The 23,716-nt window shown below is 42.3% G+C and overlaps 1 pseudogene; it reads left to right on the top strand.

The window, feature by feature from the left end:
• The first annotated feature begins 14,872 nt into the window (after positions 1 to 14,872).
• On the top strand, positions 14,873 to 15,514 carry LOC140927258 (uncharacterized; annotated as a pseudogene).
• The last annotated feature ends 8,202 nt before the right edge of the window (positions 15,515 to 23,716 follow it).

Raw genomic sequence — 23,716 nt, 5'->3', positions numbered from 1 at the left:
ATTTGTTTTCACCCGAACCCCTTCAGTCCTCTAAGACTAGTCTTAGCCCCTCTCCCAAAAAGAAACTGAAACTTTCACCGTCGAACACTTTTTTATCAACCAGTGTCACTCCTCCAAAAGACGTCTTCTTTCCCACAACTACCCCTTCTTTCGAGAAAAAACACGCCCCACCGACGATACCCAAATTTCCTATCAATAAAGCGAAAGTATTAGCTTAGGAAACATTTCGTTACCCACTCACTCTGACAAACTCTGAGCTATGAAAAGAAGACAAAAAGCACGTGGATAATCCGGGTGGCCAAAAAAAAAAGAATCCCCAAAAAAAACTATCAGAGGTAGAGATGTGGATATTCGAAAACTGTTGAGTAAGACTGGGATAGAGTTTCACGTGTCTGAATAACAATACCTTGGCCCAGGCAATAAATTAGAAAAAAAGACTTAGGAGGAAATAAAACAGGAATAAATTGCTTGGATCGTACTGCAAAAGAGCATGACTTTGCTCATTCTAAAGCCAAAAATTTGAGAGACAAGTGGAAAGCCGACACGCGGGTGATCAACAGCATCAGTGAATTGCCTGGATGAAAAACGTCCACCGAAGGAGTGATTAGACGTATCATGGACATGAAGGAAAAGTTAAAATTGTAACTTTGTCTGTCAAATAAACCTGACTTGTGTGTGTCTTTATTGTATGCCCTAATGGTACTTCAATTAGAAGGAATTGTATGGAAAAAAATGCGAAAAAGACGCCCTTACGAAGAAGAGTAACGTGCTTCATCACTTACGTGCACGAGGGAATATCTAAGCAGTTGCTCCTAGTAGAGAGAATTTAGTGCTTCAAAAATGTATGACAACGAACAAGTCTTTCCACCCTGGGATCCCGCATGGGATTCTGGGGAAGAGCAAGTCACGTGTTTGATTTTTGATTAACTCTCACCACCAACAGTCGCCACCGGAACCTAGGCCTTCGTCACCGCGTGTTCGAGGGACGGCTGAAGTTCACCCCTAACGTGGTTCGCACCGCAGTTTATAATGTGGGAGGAGAGATCGAAGCGGTTCTACAATGCACCATGGATCAACGTACTGCGGAGGAGCAGATACGACCGGAGGGCTTTGTTCTTTTCTCGGTAAAGCATCCAACACTCATACATGTGTTGCAATCTGCCTGGTTCACTTTCCGGGAGTGGGGTGCACGACATGATCGCGTGAATGAAAACTTGCAAACACTAGCGGAAAATTAAATTCTAATGAACAATTTCGTCATATTGAAGCGTTGTAAGTAACCTTGACGACCGTGCGGTCTCCCGGCCGCGATGGAAAGCAAAAATAAAAACGACCGGGAGAAATTACCTCTGGAAAACTTACTCCGAAAACAATGTATTATTCAAATAAAAAACCTGGATAAAATGTGTTGTGCGCGGGCGATCGTGACCATGCAAGCGTGGACCAAGGAGCAAGTACCCCGCAGAAAGAGGAAGTAACTAATAGTCGTGGATCGTGCGTCGTGGGTACCAGGTTGTGGGTCGTGGGTACCAGGTCGTGGGTCGTGGGTGCAAAGTCGGTTGTCCCCCTAGTTCCGTGAGGTTTTGAAGGACAATCCTTTCCTTGCGAGTAATATTAAATAAACTAGAAGTTCCGATAACTGAAAGCAATACAATGCCCCCATTTCTACACTAAAAGTCCAATTCTGAAACGAGTAACAACGACATTAACAACAATGAAATTTATTACCCAAAAGTAACGTCTACTTCGAAAATTACCGCTCAGCTACACTTAACAATGGAATGGATTCCAGTGATGAAACGTTTGAAGAAGTACTTTCGATCGACGTAAAAAGAGATTTTAAAGACTGTTTAACGTAAAACGTAAAAGGAACGAGAAAAATGTCTCTTTTTCGTGATTTTTAGTGAAAGTCATTTACCAGCCGGTACCAATCATAATAACGGATCAATTTAACAAGAACGTGTGAAACTCTTTGAACTCTGGTTCAAAACAACGTCAAGAGTCATTTGTGATTCTATCTCGAAACTTGTCTGAATCCTTCTTTAAATTATGCATGATTTAAAAAATGAATTTCATAAAGAGTCAGATGATAGAAACTACAATCGGCGACAAAATGAGTTGAGACACTTCGCCCTAAATGGACCTTTTGACGTTTTGAGGACTTCAAAAGGGGGAAAGATAGTGTTTCCTCCCCAATCCCCTCCATGCAATGTTGTGCCACTGTTCGAGCTACCTTTAAAAAACAAGAAACATCCCAACTTTGAGGGAGGAGGGACAGGGGAGGGGTGTGGATTGTTATGTTTCTAAAGTTACCCTATTTGAGTACAATATCTCAACAATTTTGTCGCCCATTGCCTGATTCGCAAAAGTGGCCACACATCCTTAAGAAAATTAATTCAACTCATGTCTTCGAGCTGAGATGTAAAACCCCCGGTGGCTTTTTATTTGCTATGTTTAACGTCGTCATGCCTATTTGAGAACAATTAGAATATGGCGATTTCGTTACTTTCAGTGCGTGACATTTCGTGTCACGTTTATCGTGCCTTGACATTGTGCGGTGTGGCGCGTCGCCTACGATTTTCTATTCTCTCCTTTATCGAAACAAAGTACAAAGTAAGTAGGACAGATAACGAAAAAGATTTCTAGGCAATAAAGCAGTTATAATCGCAAAAATTTTTGTTTAGTACGAATTTCCACGAGTAACCACGAGTAACCACGATGAGTGTAAAATAAGATAATTAGATTATCTTTAAGAACAAAGTTGATTACTCGTGACCAGTCTCCTCCTAACCTCATAGTTTCTACTGTAAAATTCATTCTTCAAAGACACGTTTAAGTACATGGGAAACTAATCTTCTGCACAGATGTAGCGATGCTATGCAGGTTTGCTGTGCGTTAGAAGTCGGAGCTCTTTTCCTGAAAATTCCCCAGCGCATAGCAGTTATGGCCATATTTTCGTCGATCACACCTAATTGAAAAGCCGAACTTCAAATAAACACTTCGCACTTACTCGGGAGATATTCACAAACAATATATCATCAGCCATCGACTCCTGGCAACCACACTTAGATACCAGAGGAACATCAATCTTTCGGTACGTGGGTATGGCGCGTAATTACTGGAACACTCTACCGAGTGCAAAGATAGGCAAAACTAATTTTCCATCGAAAAACACAGCAATGCTATGATATAGTTATCCTATCTATTTTGTTAAAAACGACCCGGTGAATATAGTAATCTCAACTAGTTATCGTCTCTTAACCTGTGCTAAAAGGACAACAACGCGTAGATTTTGATTCAGACAATCGGCGACAAAATGAGTTGAAACACTTCGCCCTAAATGGACCTTTTGACGTTTTGCGGACTTCAAAAGGGGGAAAGATAGCGTTTCCTCCCCAATCCCCTCCATGCAATGTTGTGCCACTGTTCGAGCTACCTTTAAAAAGCAAGAAACATCCCAACTTTGAATGGAGGGGACAGGGGTGGGATTGTTATGTTTCTTAAGTTACCCTATTTGAGTACAATGTCTCAACAATTTTGTCGCCGATTGTAGGTACATGGCGATTTAAAGCATCCATAACTGACTTTAGCCCTGTACGTGTGGTACCAACATTTAGGGCCTCTTATATGTTAATTTTGTCGCTTTGTTTATGTTGGTAGTAACATGCATAAACGGAATGACCTTTAAATCCATGTAACGTTTCTGAAACCAATTTGACTTACTAAAGTCTTTTAACGCTTGTGATTTACTTTACAATGTCTTTATGTTCCTCCAGTAGATGGGGAATGAGGTCATCTGGAACTTTCCTTGAGAAACATACGAGGTTCTTTCAAAATCAATAACGTTATTTCATTTTGACAGAATCCATGAAAAACAATCTTGTCTAAACGTTAATTAAACAAATTTTTACTTTGTTAACACTACTTGTTGAAATGCTGACAATTTCTTTTATTGTTTTCAAGAACGACGCCGCTGTTTACTCACTTACTGAATTGACAAAAAGCGACGTTGGTGGTATTCGTGGAACTTAAATACAAGCAACGCTGATTAATTTCACTAGATAAAAACTACCAATGTACAAAATCATGCATACTGTAAAAATCACTTACCTTTGCTGATTTCATGAAAATCACAAATGCACGTTGTTGAAGAAAAAACGGAAGATCAGAACGTCAGCGTGGAAGATCAGCAAGCATCAGCATCAACGATTGAGAGAGAACGAGGCTGAGCCAGAGTTGATCACCAACATTAGTCGATTAAGACCTGGGATTTGTTTTGTTTTGTGTTTGCTTTTTTGTTTGTCTCTTTGTTTGTTTCTTTTTTAAGAGTAATAGGAGAAGTAAGTTTATCTTTCGTTACATTTCCCTTGCATTTTTTCTTAAAGTAAGTCCCCGTTACAGGTCCTGTATGACTTGTGTTATAAGAATTGATTTTCGACCCTTCTCGCCATAGAGATTTTTTCCTTGATGTTAATAATACGAGGTCAGAACAGTAATTTTTCCTTATGCTATTCGGCATGCTCACTTTTCTATGAATGGTCCCTCGCTTTTTAATTAGATACTTTGGATGTCCGAAGAGCTAATAGCTATCCTACCCCTGCCCCTGCCCAGAAACTACTCTGAGGGACTTGTTCAAGATCTCTCAAACCCTTCGCGTTCTTGTGGGTCTACAAGCAACCCACGACCCACGACTTTGCGCCCACGATTCACGACTTTGTACCCACAACCCATAACCTGGTACCCCGACCTACGACCCACGACTATTAGTTACTCCCGAAGAAAGACACCCGAAGTCACTTACAAAGACATCACGATGTATCCTAAGGCTCAATAACGTTTGGCCAAGCAGTTACATCAAGAGGCACACGTTCCTGAAGGTCCTTGTGGGGGGTGGGCGAATTGGAACTGTTTCAACCGGTCATGCCGGAGTATCACATTAAAGTCTGGGGTGCAGAACGAGGCTATACGTTGATCTTTGGCCACAGGGAAGCTAGAGTCGACCAACGCTACATCTGGTTACCCAAACAACGGGTGCATTATCACGGGCTGACATCAGTGACTGCTTTTATGGGTCTGTCGTACTATTATCTTACTTGCGAAAAGGGGTACAACGACGAGGATTATGACCATTGTCCCTGTGTGAAACGAAGGTGTGTGCCGTGTAAACAAACGGACTGCACGGAGTATCTAAAAGCCATGTCCTGATGGAGGAAAACCACCTATATCCTCTGCCGTTGAGTTCCCGGACTGTCATCGTTATTCCTACAGTCAGAGTTGTTTGCTTCATCACACCCCACGCAAACCGGATGGTCACATGGCAACAGTGAGGCTTGTGGATTTGGTCTGTGCTTACCTACACAAATGTTCCACGTGTTGCAAACTGGCGGATAGTTGGCACAGGCGTCATCGCAAGTAAACTACCGCGTCCTCACTAATGTGGTGAATATTATGGCAAGGTCTGTAAGGACTATGCTATCGTGGGTGAGCACAAGTGCTACATAGAGCCGATAAACGACGAAGACAGAAAACCGTCAGACGCAGCGCGGTCCTCCAAACGTCGTCAGCGAAGGGTAGCCCGTGCCTTGCGATTTTTGCAAGCTAACGATGCATACATACATACTTTATTGGCTCGTCCCCACGGGGCTTTTCAGAGTCAATTTTACATTACAAAATTATAAACCAAGTACATGACAATAAGAATATAACAATGATAAAAGAAGACAAAGGTCAATAAAATTAATTAAATGTTGATGATGAAAAGGAAACGGGTGAGGAGGAAGAGCGACTCGCGTTTTCTCTCTTTTATGTGTATAGTCGGGTACCCAGGAAACCAAATTGTGACACCCACAAGCATTTTTGTCTGATTTTTGGCAACATACTAATTTACTAACCCGAGTACGCTGATTACGAAAATAATCTTGTGTTAAAGTGGTGTTTTGGAACATTTCATTGTGAGATCATTATCTTTTTAAGGAGTTTTCTTAACTTTCATAAATATATATTTAATAGATCCAGAAATTGTTTCAAGCAGTGCGAAGTGTATTGTAAATATTATTAAAGTATTTCTGAAACATTGTTTCTAGGAGTTTCGAGGTGTCACGTGACAGTTGACTACACCCTTTAATATAAAATTCATATGGTTATAGGTAAGCATAAGACGGTCTTTCATAGCACGAATTCTTGGCAATTGCAAAATCTTCCCCCTTTTCTTTCGTGTAGATAAACTTCAAATCGTTGATCATAGCCAGAATCCTTTAAATGTACATGAATGGTGGCATCTAAAAAGAAACGGAGCTGCAGTGATCCTCTCAGTTCAGACTCTGAGGAGGCATAGCTTTCTTGCAAGCAGCTACGAGAGGTGTGCAGAAGCTGTTTGAAGCTGCAAAGGCAAGGAAAATGTTTTTGATAAACAAAATGCAGAGGCAGTTAAACCCCTAACAGACGAACCACTCATGATGGAAATTTCTTACGCATGCTGTCTACAATGGCACAGGATTGTTATTTTGACTTTATAAACAAAGCAAAAATTGAGCGTTTGAAGGAAAAGCTACTAAATAACCCGCGGCCCAAATACGGGAAAATGTGCGTGTTATGACAACGAGGCCGCCTCCATCTCATAACGAGGGCAAGTAGCACGAATTAATGGAAGACGTGTTGCATCTGTAGAGTGGAGTTTGCGTATTTTGCCACCAATTAAAAGCCCGAGAAGTATCATATCCGTTGGGCATTTAATGGTAGCAATTCAATTCTTGCAATTGAATCATCATATCTGGATAATACAATGAGATTCCGCCATTCTGGGGCCAGCGGTCTCTTTGTTGCAAAAGGAAATCATCACAAGAGGTGCCTGAGCGCTTAAAAGTATCACATTAGAAAAAGCAACGAATCTTAAAAGATAGACATCGCTGTGATCTTTTTCGGTTCTGTGTTCCACTATGCATTAGATCCTAACCAAATATTGTTGCTATCTGACGTATGGTTGAGCTGCATCAAGCCAGCCCAAGAAACCAATACACAAATACCGAAGTCGTTTATCAGCAAGGGATCATCATTTAAAGAAAAAGCTGGAGACTTGTTCAAATTTGTCCAGCCACCTGGACGTTTTTGAGAGAGGACCACTACTTGCTTCGCGCACATATTGCCATAAGATCATTGCAGACACTTTCTACCAGAGTAATAACGCTGGTAATGATGACAAAATGCTCACAACGCCTCACTATGAGCCACAAGGAGATGATTTTTGTCATTGATTCATGTCCCGTTAAAACGTAGAAGGGAACTGATGGATACCCCAGGGCACCAGGGATTTCACGATTTTGAAGAGCCAGCAATAGCTCTGTATCAGACAGCTTGTATACAATGCATTTTTTAAAAAATTGCTGTTCGGGGTCAGAAGCTTAAGAGCGGATGTCAGTAAATATCGACCAGAGGTCTGCAAAAGTGAAAAATCAAAAATTCTCAAAAAAATTCACAAAGTCCCACTAGGTAAACTGTTAACATAAATGTAATTTTTACTTCGATCCGGTGGTTATATTAGATGTACGGGGGTTTTATTTCGTTTTGCGGCTCTCGGGCTGGGTTCTACAGGCCCGAGACGGTGTGTCACGAAAAAATCCTTTTAAAAATCAAATCAATTGTAATGCAAAAAAAAATTGACTTATTCAGAAAGTACAATATTATACACATTTTAAGGGGTGATTTACTCAGTTTGAACGAAAATAGATTATTTTGGATATTTTTCATTATTTTCAATATTTTGAACGTTTCCGTTGGATGAAAAAATGGCAAATTTCAAAGCCAAAATCGTCGACTGGTACCTCGATTTCAGTTGAGCCTTATACCACGTTAAAGAACGTCTCAAAATCTGTTTTCAAAACTAAAGGCGACTTAAAAGAAAATTTTTGAGGCCAAAAAATACAAGTAGTACTTTTCTGAAATTTGAGCTTTTCTCGCTCAGCGGTTCGATGCTAAAAACTCGGAAAATACTATAAAAAATCAGTTTGAGCAACAGTGGTTCATGTCATCAGCTTTCATAAACCAAGACGTGTTTATCCAGCAATCTTGTATAGTTTAAAACTGTTTGCTAACAGGAAAGGAAGATTTAAGCTGTCAACTCCTGCACTTTGTCAAAGGACAAGGCACTAATTAAAAAAGTCTTAAAATTCAAACATTTTTACGTCCAGGACATCAGATTTTAGCGGACAAAACAATGTTGTTGGTGTTTGTTGCTCGTACCTTAGCTTGTTGTTCCCTCATATTGGAAATGTAAAGTATCCACACGGGAGAACGGCGAGAACAAATGAACAACAGGACAACAGCAAAAATTCAAACTTCAAACATTGCGTTACATTTCACACAACGACCGCTTACCACTGTTGTCACACTTCGCATGCTTTCACTGGTAGCTGCGAGAAGTTTTTATTCCTTATGTATTATTCTTGATAAGCGCTTCTTTGAAAGTACGAACCCCGGCAGAATAGGATAAGGACGTTTCTCAAGCCTCCTGTTGTTTTTTCGGGCTTTAGTTTCTTTAGCCTTGAGCGCTCCTCTCTTGCAGTTTTCACGCTAGTTCAGGATGTGGTTCACCTAGTATTAAAATGAGCCGCAGCACTTCTTGTTCACCATTTCGTTTTGTCAGGCAGCGCCTTATAAGGTCTCACCCTTGAGTTGATTTTTTAGCAATGTCATTTAATTACTCAGTATACGCTCGATCCTGGCCTTGTAAATTTATACTTTTATGCTCTGAGGGAGACAAATAGCTACATTAAAAAAGCATCCCCCTTTTTTCTCTTCGTTTAGCGTCGTCCGACCGACCCAATGTTTTGGCATTATCAAAAAAAGGAAAGGAAAAAAAAACGACAAGTGTAACTTTTTTGACCTTAAATAATTCTTTTAATTTCAAAGATGAGCATCATAACAACATTTCCAGGCATAAGAGATTCGGTGGTGTATCCTTTTTGCTGTGAAATCGACCATCATATTTTCCGCCATATTGAGTTTGTTTCGATGTGGTCAGGGGCACCCAACGTTAAGTTTTGGAAAATATCTGTTCGGAAGACGATTTGAGATCTAGAATTTTCGAAACATTTGTTGTAAAATTTTTTGCTTGCCCGCCTCTCCCAAGATTTTCGAACATATAAAAAATGGTATAATTCCCATTTTAACGGAATTTTACCCTAAAAAGGTCGCCTAGAATTTTCGGGGGCCTTTTTTCTGGCTGAAATTTTCGAAAAGGTAAGTTTTGATCCCTATAATTTTCGGATCACTAGACTTTCAGCTAGGAAATCCGAACAGATGAAAAATTTGTAGGGGATAAAAATATGGCTATATCTTTCGTTTAAATACTAAAGTACGTTCAACAATGCTATGTTTAAGTGGTTTTGAACTATATTCTCGTTGGGTGCCCCTAATGTGGTGACTATGTCTTGTTTAGAGATACACGCATATCTCCTCGCGCGCCCGTTCTTTATTGCGCCCTACTTCGAAGCGCCTGCTACACAGCTATATGTCTCGTTGTTTTCAAGCTCCACCAAAGGGACCCACGCTCTTATTTTTAAACTACACATGGAAACTAAATGACAGATAAAAACTTACCTGTTCTGTTCTTGTACAAAAATAAAAAGCGCGGGAATTTATTGAACGGTTGGGCAATGGGGTAGGGTTAGGGCTCGTTTCTGCACCCCGGCTCACTCGCTCGTTGTCAAAAACAAAAAGGATGAACGTCTGTGGACAGACTGTTCACGTCTAGAGATCAGGCAACACCTACGGTATGATGGAACTTAACGCCTCTCACTGTTCATGGAGTTGAGTCAAGGTGTTGACGTCAATTACGTGATGCCCTATATGTTGCCGGGACATGTTTCACAAGGACCTTTCCACAGCTACGGAGTCCGCCGCCATCTTGTTAACTGCGCGGGAAATGATGTACTTCACAAAAACAAAGAAGATTTTTTTTTCGATTTGTCCCGCCACCCACCCCCGAAAGTCTGGGACGTGACCGCTTCAAACAACTCCCAACCCCCGGGCCCGAAGGGCTGGACTTATTTATTTATGGACCCAGGCCTGCCCAGAGGGAATGTGCACGAACGGAACTCATAGGTCCCATGCAAGGTGCCATCCCTGCCCAATACCACAACCTGTAAAGGTTGGCCACACAACCGGGGTCTACGACCCCTACTCTTTTCGTAGGTTAGGTAGGTTCTTTTACGTCTCACAAGAACAAATCAGTAAAAGTGAAGTGAGACGGGACCTAAGGTTTTTCGTCCTTATCCGAGAAGACCAGAAAGTCTAACCATTTGCAGATGTCATTACAAAGGCAGCACTTTCTTCTCAGTTATTTAAAGACCCTGAGTGTTGGTCCGGCCGGGATTTGAACCCGCCACCTCCCACTCGGCAGACCGGCGCTCTCCCAACTGAGCTAACCAGGCGGGCACTTGTCCCTGTGGTTGTCCCAGGGGTCGTAACAAGTCTAATTGAACCGTGCATCAATGACATTTTAAAAAATCATAAGCCTCTTTTCCCTGGTTAGTTCAAACTGTGTGCCTCCTTTTAGTAGCTGCTGAAATTTTCAGCCTTGAAGAAATTCAAAACTACAGGAGCAGGTTATGGGCTAGTGACAATGACCAATTTGGTAGGCAATATAATATTTGTGTAATAATTGAAACCTGCTCGCGAAAATAAGGAAAACAAAAGATTCTCGGTGCTTTAAGGTATCCAGGGAAGGCGTACACACTACCAACTACCCGGTGTGGCGAGTGCTGACAGTGCTGATAACGAGTTTCGAGAAACGTCGCCAGAAATGAACCTTAAAAACTTTTCATGAAACGGTGTAAAAACAAACAAACAAACAAACTAAAAATACTGAGATCACACACAAAACAGATTGACAACGCTTCTTAAATAAGACGCTTAATTTCCCATTTATAAGAGCGGGTCTTAAGTTAGCAGGGGCGTAGCGTCCTTATACGCACATACGCCCGTGCGCACAGCTGAAATGTGAAAAATGTATATTTTTTGTTTCCTGAAAGCATTTGTATCATAAAATTGGGAACAAATAATGGTGCACCGTTAATTGACGCCAAAGGTCTTTTAATATTCGAATTTTTCTTCGTCTCAGCTAAGAACCGTATTATCCATGAACAGGTGTTACAAGCTCTTCTTACTGTAGGACGCGTCATAGCTAAGTCGCTATTTGTTTTTTGTACGGGAGGTTCACGCCCCACTTAAGATACGTGCAGGCTTGTCAAAACCAGTGACGCTTTGAAACGTAGCAGGTGTCCCTCTTCGGGTCCATCCTCATCCCTCAGGTTAGGCAAGAATTCGATAACTATTAATCCTGTTTCACCCATTTATTCACTGCGTGAATTTGTTTTTTAAGCTTATTTCGAGGAAATACTTGTTGCTTCATATGCAGGGTAGGCTTTAAACACATTTTTTAAGCCAAGTGGTTTTGCGTGAATCTGTTTACCAGAATTTTTCCTTGAAAAAACAACAAATACTAGACAAATGCTGGAGTTGTTGTTGGTGTTGGCAAATTGCCGATAAATTCAGGTCTAGTGAAGAGAAGTTCAGAACTTGAACATAAGGTGTCAGTGTCGCGCGCGCGCCATTCCATCTGTAAGTGTTGCGTTGAAATAGGAGTCCAAAAACAGGTGGTAAGCGGTCAATCTGTAAAAAGTAACGTAATCTCCGTCGCCCTTTGAGAGCAGTCAAAGATGCTCATGCCGATGTTGCCCTTGATGTATTTTAATTCCAATATCTAGGAAACATATGCTAAGGTATGAAAGATACACTCACAGGCTAAAATCCAATTCCTGGACGCAAAAACGTTGTGATTTTTAAAGTTTATCTGGTTTATGACAGTGCTTTGCCCTTTGACAATCCGACGTGACTTGTGCACTTGGCAGGAGTTTACAGCTTAAATCTGCCTTTCCTGTTAGCAAACGGTTTGAAATTTTGTCAGATCCCTTGATAAACATTTCTTCATTTATGAAAGCTGATAACATTAAACCACTGTTGCTCAAACTGATTTCAAGCGAGGAACGCTCAATTTTCAGAAAAATACTACTTGTATGTTTTGGCCTCAAAATTTTCTTTTAAATTGCCCATAGTTTTGAAAACAGATTTTGAAAGAAAAGATAACGCTCTTTAACGTGGTATGAGACTCTTTACTGAAATCGAGGTACTAGTCGACGATTTTGAGCTTTGAAATTTGCCGTTTTTTCATCCAACGAAAAAGTTCAAAATATTGACAATAACGAAAAATCTCCAAAATATGACATTTTACTTGAAACTGAGTAAATAACCCCTTAAAATGTGTATAATTATGTACTTTTCTGAATAAGTTGCTTGTTGCTCGCATTACGATTGATTTGATTCTTGAAACGACTTTTTCGTGACACACCGTCTCGCTGCTGTAAAACCCGGTCGGGGGGGGGGGGCGAGAAATTAATAACCCCCTGTACGTAGAAAATAATTATCGGATCGAAGTAGAAATTATATTTATTTTAACAGTTTACCTAGTGCTACTCTGTGAATTTTTTGAGAATTTTCGATTTTTCACTTTTGCAGACTTCCGGTCGATACTTACTGACATCCGCTCTTAAATACAGCGTTCATAGTGATTGCAACGACCAAAAGCATCACATAACTATCTTAAGCATTGCACAAGGTATTGTGTACGCTACTAGCGATGGAGCAGGCGATATGTTCAAGGCTGTTAGTAGATCTCTTACACAAGGCGAGGCATATCAAGCTAAAGGGAAATCCTCAACTTGGAGACCTCACTTGCGTAAGATAAGGTCCTGTCTGTAAATAAGGAGAACGGCAACGTTGCCCCACCTAATCTAAATCCGGACAATTTCACTGATTTTGACACCTGATAACATTGACAACGGCTATTCGTCACTAAAGGGAAAGAACACCTTCCACGCAACACAGGCACCTTCTTGGCAAAGAGGCCCAAGTAAAAGAAAGCATTACGCAAGCTTGGGGCCTGCCGACAACTCTGCCCGCCCTTGTAAATCCCGACCCAAAGCATCACTCAGCAACTGCAGGCAGTTGATGTCGTGTAAGGCAAAAGTGTCCCGGTACTTACAAAACCTGTTAAACTGAGGTGGTATACTGTTTTCATACTTCGGTTTGGCGTCAGGCACACATTGCGAAACCGTTGCTCCCGAAGACATTAGTCATAAATTCTTAGAATAAACTTTCCAGTTCTTTAATAACGCTTTACAAGACGTTTTGTCTGTATTAAACTTAGATTTGTTAAAGGAAAGAAAACTCCTTATTTGGACAATGACGTCATATTGAAATGCCCAAAACTACACCTTAATAAGAATTTAACTTGGCAACAACGCTTTTCGTAATTAGCGTTAAAAAGTTATTAAGAATGGTTATGTTGCCAAAAATCAGACTAAAATGCCCGTGGGTGTCACATTTTGGTTTCCTGTGTACCCTGATTTGCACGCCGACTACGAGATTACGCAAGACGAGCAAGAACATGTGCCCATTTTAATTTGTGCCATGAGAGAAGACATGACGCAGCCGTTGAATTTTTATGGACGGGATTCCATGGATCGATTTTATGATGGGTGACCACCCAAACCATGGTCTTGGACATGCCCCGTCGAGTCATCGTACTGTTCCATATTCAAAGGGTATGACAATATTTTCATCCTGAAATATTTGTACGACCATGGCTGTGATGTCGCGAAACTAACCTGTGGGGGCCAAAATGTTCAGCTTAGATACGGGGCGATTGACGTTCAAGGACAGTCTGTATGTTCTTTCTTTTTCATTGTCAGCCTTTGCTTCCGCGTTTGGTTTGACGGAGGAAAAGAAATGGTTTGTTCCTTATTTCTTTAACACTGAAACGAGCCAATCGTATGAGGGTTCATGCCCTGCCAAGGAGCATTATGACCCCGAAAGTATGATGCCAGCCAAACGCCGAGAGTTTGACCAGTCGTACAACAGCGTCCACGACAAAGAGGTTAATCTTTTCGAGAAGAGGAATCCTATTGTCGTTGCGAGGTCAAAGTGCTGAAAGCAGGGTGCCAGATCTTCGTAAAGGAATTTCAGGCCGAGGCAGATTTGAACCCCCTGGAGACATGTGTAACCAGTGCCTCAGCCTGCATACAGTATTACCGTAAAAACGTCATGACACCGCAATTGTTAGCCTTGGAACCATCTTGTAGGTAACCGTGTAACCGGGTAACCGTGGAAATCAGTCCCTGAAAGCTTACCAGTGGTTGGAATGGCAGCCACATCAGTTGTCAGAAGCAGATCAGGATGATATCTTCCACATCTACCACGCTTTCAACGGTAGTGAGCAGACTGTGTATTAGAGAGTTTAAGATACCTGAACGGCTGACATCGAGGACGGCTGACCGGAAGTAAATTTCGCGTGTAGACCACAATGCACTTGACTTGTCCACGCGGATTGCAGTCCTGTTTGTACCGAGGACGTGAGAAGTGGTGTTTTGCCGTCCTCCAGTCAACGTGAGTACTGTTACTATTATTTTCCCATATATTTCCGCATGTTTTTAGATTATCGAACTTCATTAGTGAAGATTGTCACTTTTTTGTTATGGGCAATAAAGCCACTGACAAGCTGGTTAAAATTGTAAAAGTGATGTGCACTATGCACAACCACGGTGGAGCAGTTCGACTGAACACGTGCGTTATATTTTCTTGCTTTACTAAACAAAAAGTCCCTAGCACTTGAACCCGCTTATCCTCTGAATGCAAGATGTGTTATCTTGTATTAAACTTTAATCTAAACGCTCCAAATTCTTTTCGCTTGGTCAGTTAGTAGCGAGAAATCAGAGAAATTGTTTTATCTGCTTTCTCTTCATTTACAGGATTAGCGAGCATGGCATGGAAAGAAGAGCACGATCTCCTTCTCTGCCGTGAAAGACTTGTCTGTCAGCCATAAAAAAAAAAACGGTCGAAAGAGGCAAAATTGGGGAAGAAATTTCGAATCACCTTAACACCTGAGGGACCGCCAAATTCCATGTAAACAAGCGATCTGTAAGAGAGCGATTCAAATTAATCAAGGGAGAGTTTAAGCGTAAAATTCGAGAGGAGGTAATTCGTCGGGGATTGACGTGGAACCCACTTCGGAGCTCGAACTAGCCCTGGAAGAGATTTGCGCTTTGTAAGAATCTTTCCCGGTTGAAGAGAAAGAATACAAGCGAGCCAAAGGAGAAGAAAACAAGCACAAAGCAGAAGAAATTCGAAAAAAAGCGATGGAGAGCTATGGTCAGACCAAATCAAGAATTGCCGGAGATGAAGCTCTCGTGGAACTTAAGAAGAAGAAGAGAAGAGGAGGCAATGATTCCATTGAATTTCTCAGAGAAAAATCTCAACTAGAACTTGAAGCCAGGAAGAGTGAGTTAGAGATTAAAGAAAGGGAGACAGCCCGATCATTTGAGCAGCAAGAGAGATGATGCAATTGATTCAGCAGCAACAACAAAACATGATGGAGGTACTGTCGAAACTGATAAACAAGTAACTTTTACAGTGACTGTAATTCTCTTTCAAAGGAGCATGGTATAGCTTTGTTAATTTTTATTTATCTATTACAATTGGAAAACACTGAGGTCGGACTACTGAGCCTTTTCTAGTAAGAGCGAGTGTAATTCCAGCCTTTGTCTTGTTTTCTCGGCAGCTTTGTTTCTTCTATTAAAATTGTGCTTGACTGCTAATAAACTGTTTGATTCCTTTATCTTCGAAAAAAATCGATGAATTATCGACACGTTGTTTAACTACCTTTAACTGATTTCATAGCTAAATTATTTGTCAGTAGTTCGTAGAAAGATGACTTAAAATTATTCAAGAGAAGTATTCCTCAAGTAGTTGAATTTCCGTAAAGGCAAGTTAACGCATTTCTTAACAGGGCACACACGACATACAATTTTCCGATCGAGCTTAAACCTATTTAAAGGCTTTTTTTAAGTCCATAAACTTGAAATACTCCACAGTGTCTCCAAACAATTACTCGACGGACGTACGCACATTCGACAGAGAATCATTGAAGGCTTACATTTGCGCATTCAGGGCGGCCCCTCTGAACGGTGCCATGAGATTTAGCCTTAAAGGATAGGCCAGGTCTCCGTATATGCAAATCTGTTGGCCAGTTGGGGATACAGCATTGTGCTCCAAACTGGTGAGAAAATCAGAGTCGGCCAGCATCGCAGCATCATGCCTCTTTCCCTCTGAAAAAACAATTGTTCAACTGAAAAATTTTCTAAGCCAAAACTGGTGACTTAAAACCAAAAACAAAAGAGACTGTAGAAATAACTCGTCTTACCTAAAGGACCGAACAAATGTCCAATAAGCCCATTAGGAAGAGCAACAGCCTGAAATTTGAGGGCATGTACCCTCTTGTGTCCGTTGTAAACAAGCCATTGGTGTTCCCCCGGCCTGCAGATCGGGCGGACAGTTCCATCTACAAACCCAAAACAGTTGTTAAGGACAGCAACCTTGTCAGACACAGCGTCAGAGTATTGTTGGATAGCAAATGGATTCAGGATGGAATTATTACAGGTTGTGATTCTGTAATGATGCAGATCGAAGATATAGTTGAGCACTATGTTCGATACCATACGCAAAACAGGAACTGGTTCTGCAAAATCTGCTGACTATGTCACTGTAACGACATGGATATGCGCCGCGACGAAGAAGTATGCAAAGGCCCTCTATTCGGTCACAAACACTGCCTTGTGGACACGTAAAGGTGGGTGGTAATTGAAGAACATCAGCAAGACGTTCGATATCTCCTCTTTCAAACCTAAACCCTGCTTTACATTCGGCTTCACTGCTGTTTTCGTCAAAGTTAAATTCCTCATACTCGTAGTAAGGCAGCTCTAAATTAACTGGTTTATTTGTCTCATAAAGAAACATAAACTCTTCATCCGTCAATAGCCCTTCCACGTAAGCAATAACAATCATTTCACGAGTTTTTCTTAAAGATGCCGTGATGAACAAAACGTTGTCGTCCTCAACTTGAAATCTGCTCCTTAAGGTGAAAAGTTTCCCGCCAAGGTAGCCGTCATCGACCCAGTTCTTCGCGCTCAATGTTACCGTCCACTAGGTTAGCCGTCCAGGCATCTTAAACTCTCCAGGAAGTGGTCGACCGTTGCAGATGGACGGCTTTGAGGTCAAAACCAACACTGTGTACGAGTTTTACTGCTGCTCATGGCAGGGCTGTCCGCGTTGTTTCCATGGCAGTATGTCACGCTATTCTAGTGTCCACTTGGATCGCACCAAACTGGAGTTGTATCAAGCAACTTGTAAGAAAGAAGCCCTCCTCTGCAAAGGGGGTTAGAGTAGTGTCGCAGTCGTAGTGTCGCTAGGCGAGCTCGGCAAGTCCGACCCAGTCCTTCGCAACTTTTTGTCGGGGCGTCAATTCACCCTCTCCTCACTGAATCCGCCCGATGGTTTCTTTAATGGTAGGACCAGCACCTGTCAGTTGTATGCCAAAGTCAATGAATCCCGGGGGGAGGAAATCCGTTACGTGGATGTCTCGTCGTTGTATCCGACAGTCAACAAATACGACGTGTATCCCGTGGGTCATACGACCGTCCTCACCAATCCAGTGGAGGACATTGGGTAGCATTTTGGCATCGCAGACTGTACGGTGCTAGCGCTCGCACCCCTAGCAACTATACCACCACGTTTTGCCGTATCGCTGTGGCGGCAAAATTATCTTTCCTATGTGCAAAACCTGTGTAGAAGAAAAACTGCCTAAACCGCTGGCGGAAATAACATGGGCGTGCAAACATTTGCGGTAGGGGCGAGCCATTAGTGCCACCTAGTGCACCCCCGAGTTATTGAAAGCTGTGGAGAAGGGGTACACCATCTTCCGCCTCCATGAAATATACCACTTTCCAAAATCCCATCAAAAAAAGGCAATTGTTCGAGCAATATGTCAACACCTGACTAAATGAAAAGACCAAAGCCTCTGGTTGGCCACCCAATACGGATGAAAGCAATAAAACAGAATCAGAACGAAATACATTTCTTTACAACTATGGGTTACGGGAAGGGATTGTTTTGTCACGAGACAAGATACAAAAGAACAAAGGCAGAAAGGCCACAAATCAACTTTGTTTCAGTTCCTTTTGGGGCAAGTAGGAGAGCGTGAGGACAAGAGAAAAGTGGTCCAAATTAGACAACCGGCCATCTTGTACAAACTTCTCAAGGACCTCTTTGAAGTACTGCGGCGTAACAACACCCTTCCGAGGAATTCGCGTCCACACAAGATCAGTTATGGGAATTCCTGGGTCTGAGACTGCTCTTGAAGAAATGATGTGTCGCGTTCTTGGTGACTTCATTGAAGAAGGCTTCGTCGACAAACTTGCAGTTGTCCTCTTCTTTACAACTATGGGTTGCGGGAAGGGATTGTTTTGTCACGAGACAAGATGTAAGAGAACAAAGGGAAAGAGGCAGCGACTCAACTTTGTTTCAGTTCCTTTTGGGGAAGGTTGGGCGACCGTGAGGACAAGAAGGAAGTGGTCCAAGTTAGTCAACCGGCATCTTGTAGAAACTTCTCAAGGACTCCAAGTGTTCTGTGTGATGAATGACGAGTGTGTGGAGGTAGCCTTCGACAAGATCGATGAGGATGCGGATCGGGGACAAATAAACATTTTCGTTGCCACTTTTACCACGTGTTGGGCACGTTTAAGGTTGTACCATCATTTGGAGACGGTAAACCTAAAATCCCTGTACTTTGACACCGACTCAGTGGTGATAAATGGTGGCCCGGACAACTCGAGATCGTACCTGGGCAATTTCTTAGGGGACATGACCGATGAATTGGACCCTGGGGATGGGATGCACGACCACATTGTTGAATTCGTCTCCTGTGGTCCTAAAAACTGTGGGTACGGGACCAAGAGAGAAAAGACGGAGGTAAAAGGTGTGCGAGCTCACCCTCAACGTACGGGGGAGCGAGATGCTTCGCTTTCAAAGCAGGAAACGCTCTCTCCAAGCCGAGGTGTTAGACCCCCAGAAAGAACGGCGGACAATGACGGTGCCGAATGTCTCGTTCATCCACAGGAATCCGGCCACCAAGGTACTCACGACCATTTGTCGGAACAAGACGCGTGGCTTGGTCTTTGACAAGCATATGGTCGAAGATAGGGGGTTCAACACCTTTCCCGACAGCTACGCCTGGTTTCCACCGGAAGAGGAATGAAGAAGTTTGAGACGGGGGGACTGTAGATGGACACTGAGATACCGAGACACTTTAAGTGTGTAATAAAATAATTTTGGTGACTAATTCTGAAGCAATAATGGTAATCAATTAACTATTAGACCCGCGAAATGGTTTCTATTTCTATCTCCCATGACGTCATATAACTATTTTATCTCCACTTCCCTTTTTTCGCCTGTCAAATAGGTGTTTTTTAACCCACGTCCGGTTTTTTTGGGTGCGTGACTTCCGGTTAGATGACCTATAAGGATCGCTCGGTCAGTTATTGGGACTAATGAATTCACATGACGCCACGTAACATCTCATTTAGTGCTCATATATGGAAGTATAATGCAATGCTACTGGTCTCTGATTGGTTAAAGGTTGGTTAGGCCACGTAGACTTATGGGCCATAAAAAAACACTCACACGCATAACATTTTTTCTTATTTTCCACCATAATCACTTAAACATTTGTATAACCGATAATAACTTTGCTTTAGGTTTTTGATCAATGATCGATTATAATTGATAATCAGCACCGTCTCTACCAAGTCATTTCTCAATTTAAGTTTACGTTTATGGTTATTGCGAATTCGAAGAAGCTGAAAAATTAATCTCATTTTGTGCTTACCGTTAATAACTGTACTTCGACTTAATGAAAAACAACATGACGGCACTAAACAATGAACGCTTAGTTCAAGTCGATTTTACATTCCTGCTGTACTGACAGAAGAAAGTTTTCTCTTCCAATCCAGAGTTAAAAATTTGTTTCTATCTTGTTACGGAATTCATTACCTAAAAAGTCTTAATCCATCACTCCGCGAATTTTATATTCATTTGTGAGTGGGGAGCCCAGGCTTCATAAGCCTTCTGGTTTCCTCTGGGCTCCCTTGCCAACTAAAATTCCTATATTTATTCTTGTATTGTATTATATTTTGGCTAAATAAAAATGAAATGAACTGAACTGAACGCTTTGCTGAAATTTGAAAACTCGGCAAGGTGAGACTGCAAACGCGTAACTGCAAACTGCGGTTTCCCATATAAAACCTGGTGCTAAAGGTCTCTACTGAGAAAAATTTCGCGAGTAGCAGCGCGCAGAGTGTTCCTTTCGTTATGTATGACAGAAACCGCAAGATGATTGAGGAATAAGCTTAGGTTAAGCTAGGTCTTAAAAGAACAAAATAAACACTTTTTTAGTGAATCATTTATTCTTAAACGCGTGGGATTTGATAAATAACAGATGTCGTTGTAGGAAAGGCCAACTGCTTTCTTCATATTTCTTATACAAAAATGAAACGAGATTCCTCTTCAAGTCGGTTTAAGTGAAAGTATTCGCAGTTTTAGAAACGCTGTTTTGCATCTTTTAGCATCTTTTAGATAGGAACATTGAGGCTTTATACTTTTTATTGTCTATTTTAGGTATTTAGTGTTTTTATTGTTTAGTATAGTCTTAATTTAGTGAAAGGTTTCGTCTGAAAACCCCCCATGCGTGATTGCAACTTCCTGTAGAAAGATTTTCATTAATTAAAAAAAGGTCCTACATGTTATCCAAAACAGTGCACGTGAGTCGGAACAGATATTTGTCCAGTCATTTCTTTAATTTTAGCACAACTGGAGCATGGCCTATAACGAATTTGCACATTGACATGGCAATATGCAGTCGCAGTTGAGATGTGAAATAATACTACAGTCATAGATTCAAAAAGCTTTTGCTATAAAAATCAAATATATTTCTAGGTGGTGCTATATTGCAAACAATATAGTCCGGGGGCTAGGACATTTTGCTTCACCCAGAGATTTGTGCTTTAAAGAAAAGTCTCCAACGACTCAAGGATAAGGAAGGTTTAGTTTGAGACTGTCTTTTAGTCATATTAAAAAAAGGAGAGGACGATCGTGGAATTTGCGTCTACACCAGAGCAGCTATGGGAATTCCTGGGTCCCAGACTGGTCTTGAAGAAGTGATGTGTCGCGTTCTCGGTGACTTCATTGAGAAGGCTTTGTGGGAAAAACTTGCAGTTGTCCTCTACTACGAAGCCCTCCTGAACAACTGGCGACGAGTATTTCAGGCCCTTGATCAGTGTAATCTTCGTCTATCTCCCACAAAGACTGTCGTTCGTCCCAAGATCACCTCCATCCTAGGCTGGATATGGTCCCAAGGACGATACGATACCCGCATCGTATTGCTGCCGTGGCATCGTCTCCTCTTCCTCCAACTGTGAAAGGACTCAGGTCTTTTATTGGAGCCTACAAAGGCCTCAGTCGCGTGCTCCCCAACTGCTAAAACGTCATCGATCACCATGAGTGTGCTCACCCTGGTCTTCAGTCCTCTGACAGACTACAGTGGGCTGAGAACTGAACTGAACCTCCAGATTCATGATACGAAATCCGCGCAGGATTTCTTATCCAACAACAAAGCTATAGTTCTCTCTCGCTCTCGCAGCAACGATCGCCTGGGAATCGACGCCGTGTTGGCCACTAAGATGGAATGGCTCGTCCAGAAAACCGACACGTCGTACGCCTTGGGCAATGACCGGCTGTTGAACTTTCTCTAGGTTCAATGTGCCAAATGACCAGATCAGGAGCAAAGCGTTCATGATGGGCAACGGTGGGGTGGTGTTCTTCTCCTGCGTCTGCTCGTGGTGATTTGTGCATTTAAACGATGCCTTCGTCGCGGTCGCGCGAACGGACGCGCCCTTGGGGGAAGCGGCCCGACCCTCCGCTCGTTGCATCTGTGCCTCAACGCCGGGGAGTGTAGCATGATGGACAATCAGATCAGCGATCTCTTGCGGGACCTCCCCTGTAATAAAGAGGAGCCCTTGTGGGGGGGAAACGCAGAACGTGCACTATGGCAAAGTGCGAGGGGACGCGGTGGAAATTATAGAGGTGAAGTGGGTGAATGGGACGGGTCGCTGGTGGCCTTCCAGAACAGTAGAGAGACGCAGTTGGTTTTGGATTTCAAGAAAGGGGTATGAATCACGTGGTTTTGGTCAGCGACCAGACGAACGAGTTTCGCGACAATACCAGCAGTTCGTTCAAGGTGCGCCTGGCGCAACCCATCGAGTTGAAAGGCGAACTGGAATTAACTCAACTTACGAATGCATTGAACGAGGTGCTGTTCCAGAACCGATCATAGTTGGTGGGCAGCGGGTCAGTGGACAACCCATAGGTCGTGGACAACGTCGCCTGGGGAAAGGACATCCCGGCGATCCCAGCGTCGTAGATGGGGTGAGCCTGATGAAAACGGTCATCAACCAGTTGCAGTTCAACCCGATGCAAGTGGCCCAGAAGAGGAACCAACGCTGCTACGATCACTTACTACCCACGCACGAATGAGACGGCGAGGACTTGCGCGTGCACGCTAAGGCCAAGTCAAAATCTAACTGGCAAGTGGGTTCACCTTTTTTGAGCTTTGGGTTCACATTAGCATGGCCCTTTGCAAGGCGTGATTGCTTCACTCATTGGTCAAGCAAATTAAAACGACTATTAAATCTCGCAGGTCTTGGCGACATATGGCCAGCGAAAACTAACACTCCCGCAATCATGAACTATATACGACAGAGACTCTTAGACATAGAACAGCAAACATGGATTAGCGAAATACACAATGATGAACGAAAGGACCCGCATCAAAAAAACAAACTAAGAACTTTTAGGAAATTTAAACTTACCCATGACTACGAAAATTACCTCACAAATGTAAGAAACATCAATCATAGAGTAGCAATCACAAAGCTAAGATTAAGCAACCACAAACTAGCAATTGAAACTGGACGATACGTTAAACCCTATCAACCACCAGACCAAAGAATCTGTCCATTATGTAAAACTGGATTAGAAGACGAGGAGCATTTTTTGATGAATTGCATAGCCTATAGGGATCCTAGGAGAGAGCTGTTCAATACGCTAAAAAAGGAAACTAATCTTATTCTTGACTCTATGACTCCAAGCTCTGCCTTTACAACGTTGATAAGTATGAAGCAAGGAGAGAAAACGCAAAAAATTGTGGCTAAATACGTATATGATCGCTTCCGAGAAAGAGATAGACGCGTTAAATATAACCTTGTTTAATAGTTGTATAAATTTTACAAATGTACACCTCTGTAATTATTGCACGCAAATCTTTGTTATCGTTGTAAACACATGTGTATGTAGGCGCTCTGTTGATAATAAAGCACTTATCCTATCCTATCCTATCGAAGGTGAAGGACAAGTATGCGTTGGGACCCAATATCCGTTACGACGCCATTCGCAAGACGCACCCTCATCACCTTCGTGTTCAAGTGGGAGGTATAAAAAAGGAGCGCCACCACCGCGACCGCCTTAATCATGAGGGGAGGAAGCCTCACGCGTATCATCCACCCTTCCTGCGTCCGCAGGATGACAAGGGGTCTGCAAGAGAGTCTCTGGAGACTGGGTGGACCCATTTTGGTGGAAGCCGCCAAAGCCCCTTGTCCGCGAGGGAATTCAAGGACAGCCCTTGCGCTGCGTGGTGCGTACCACTAGTCAGGAGATAAAA

This window comes from Porites lutea, chromosome 2 (assembly GCF_958299795.1).
Source record: "Porites lutea chromosome 2, jaPorLute2.1, whole genome shotgun sequence".
Classification (NCBI taxonomy): domain Eukaryota; kingdom Metazoa; phylum Cnidaria; class Anthozoa; order Scleractinia; family Poritidae; genus Porites; species Porites lutea.
This window is presented reverse-complemented; position numbering and strand designations above follow the sequence as displayed.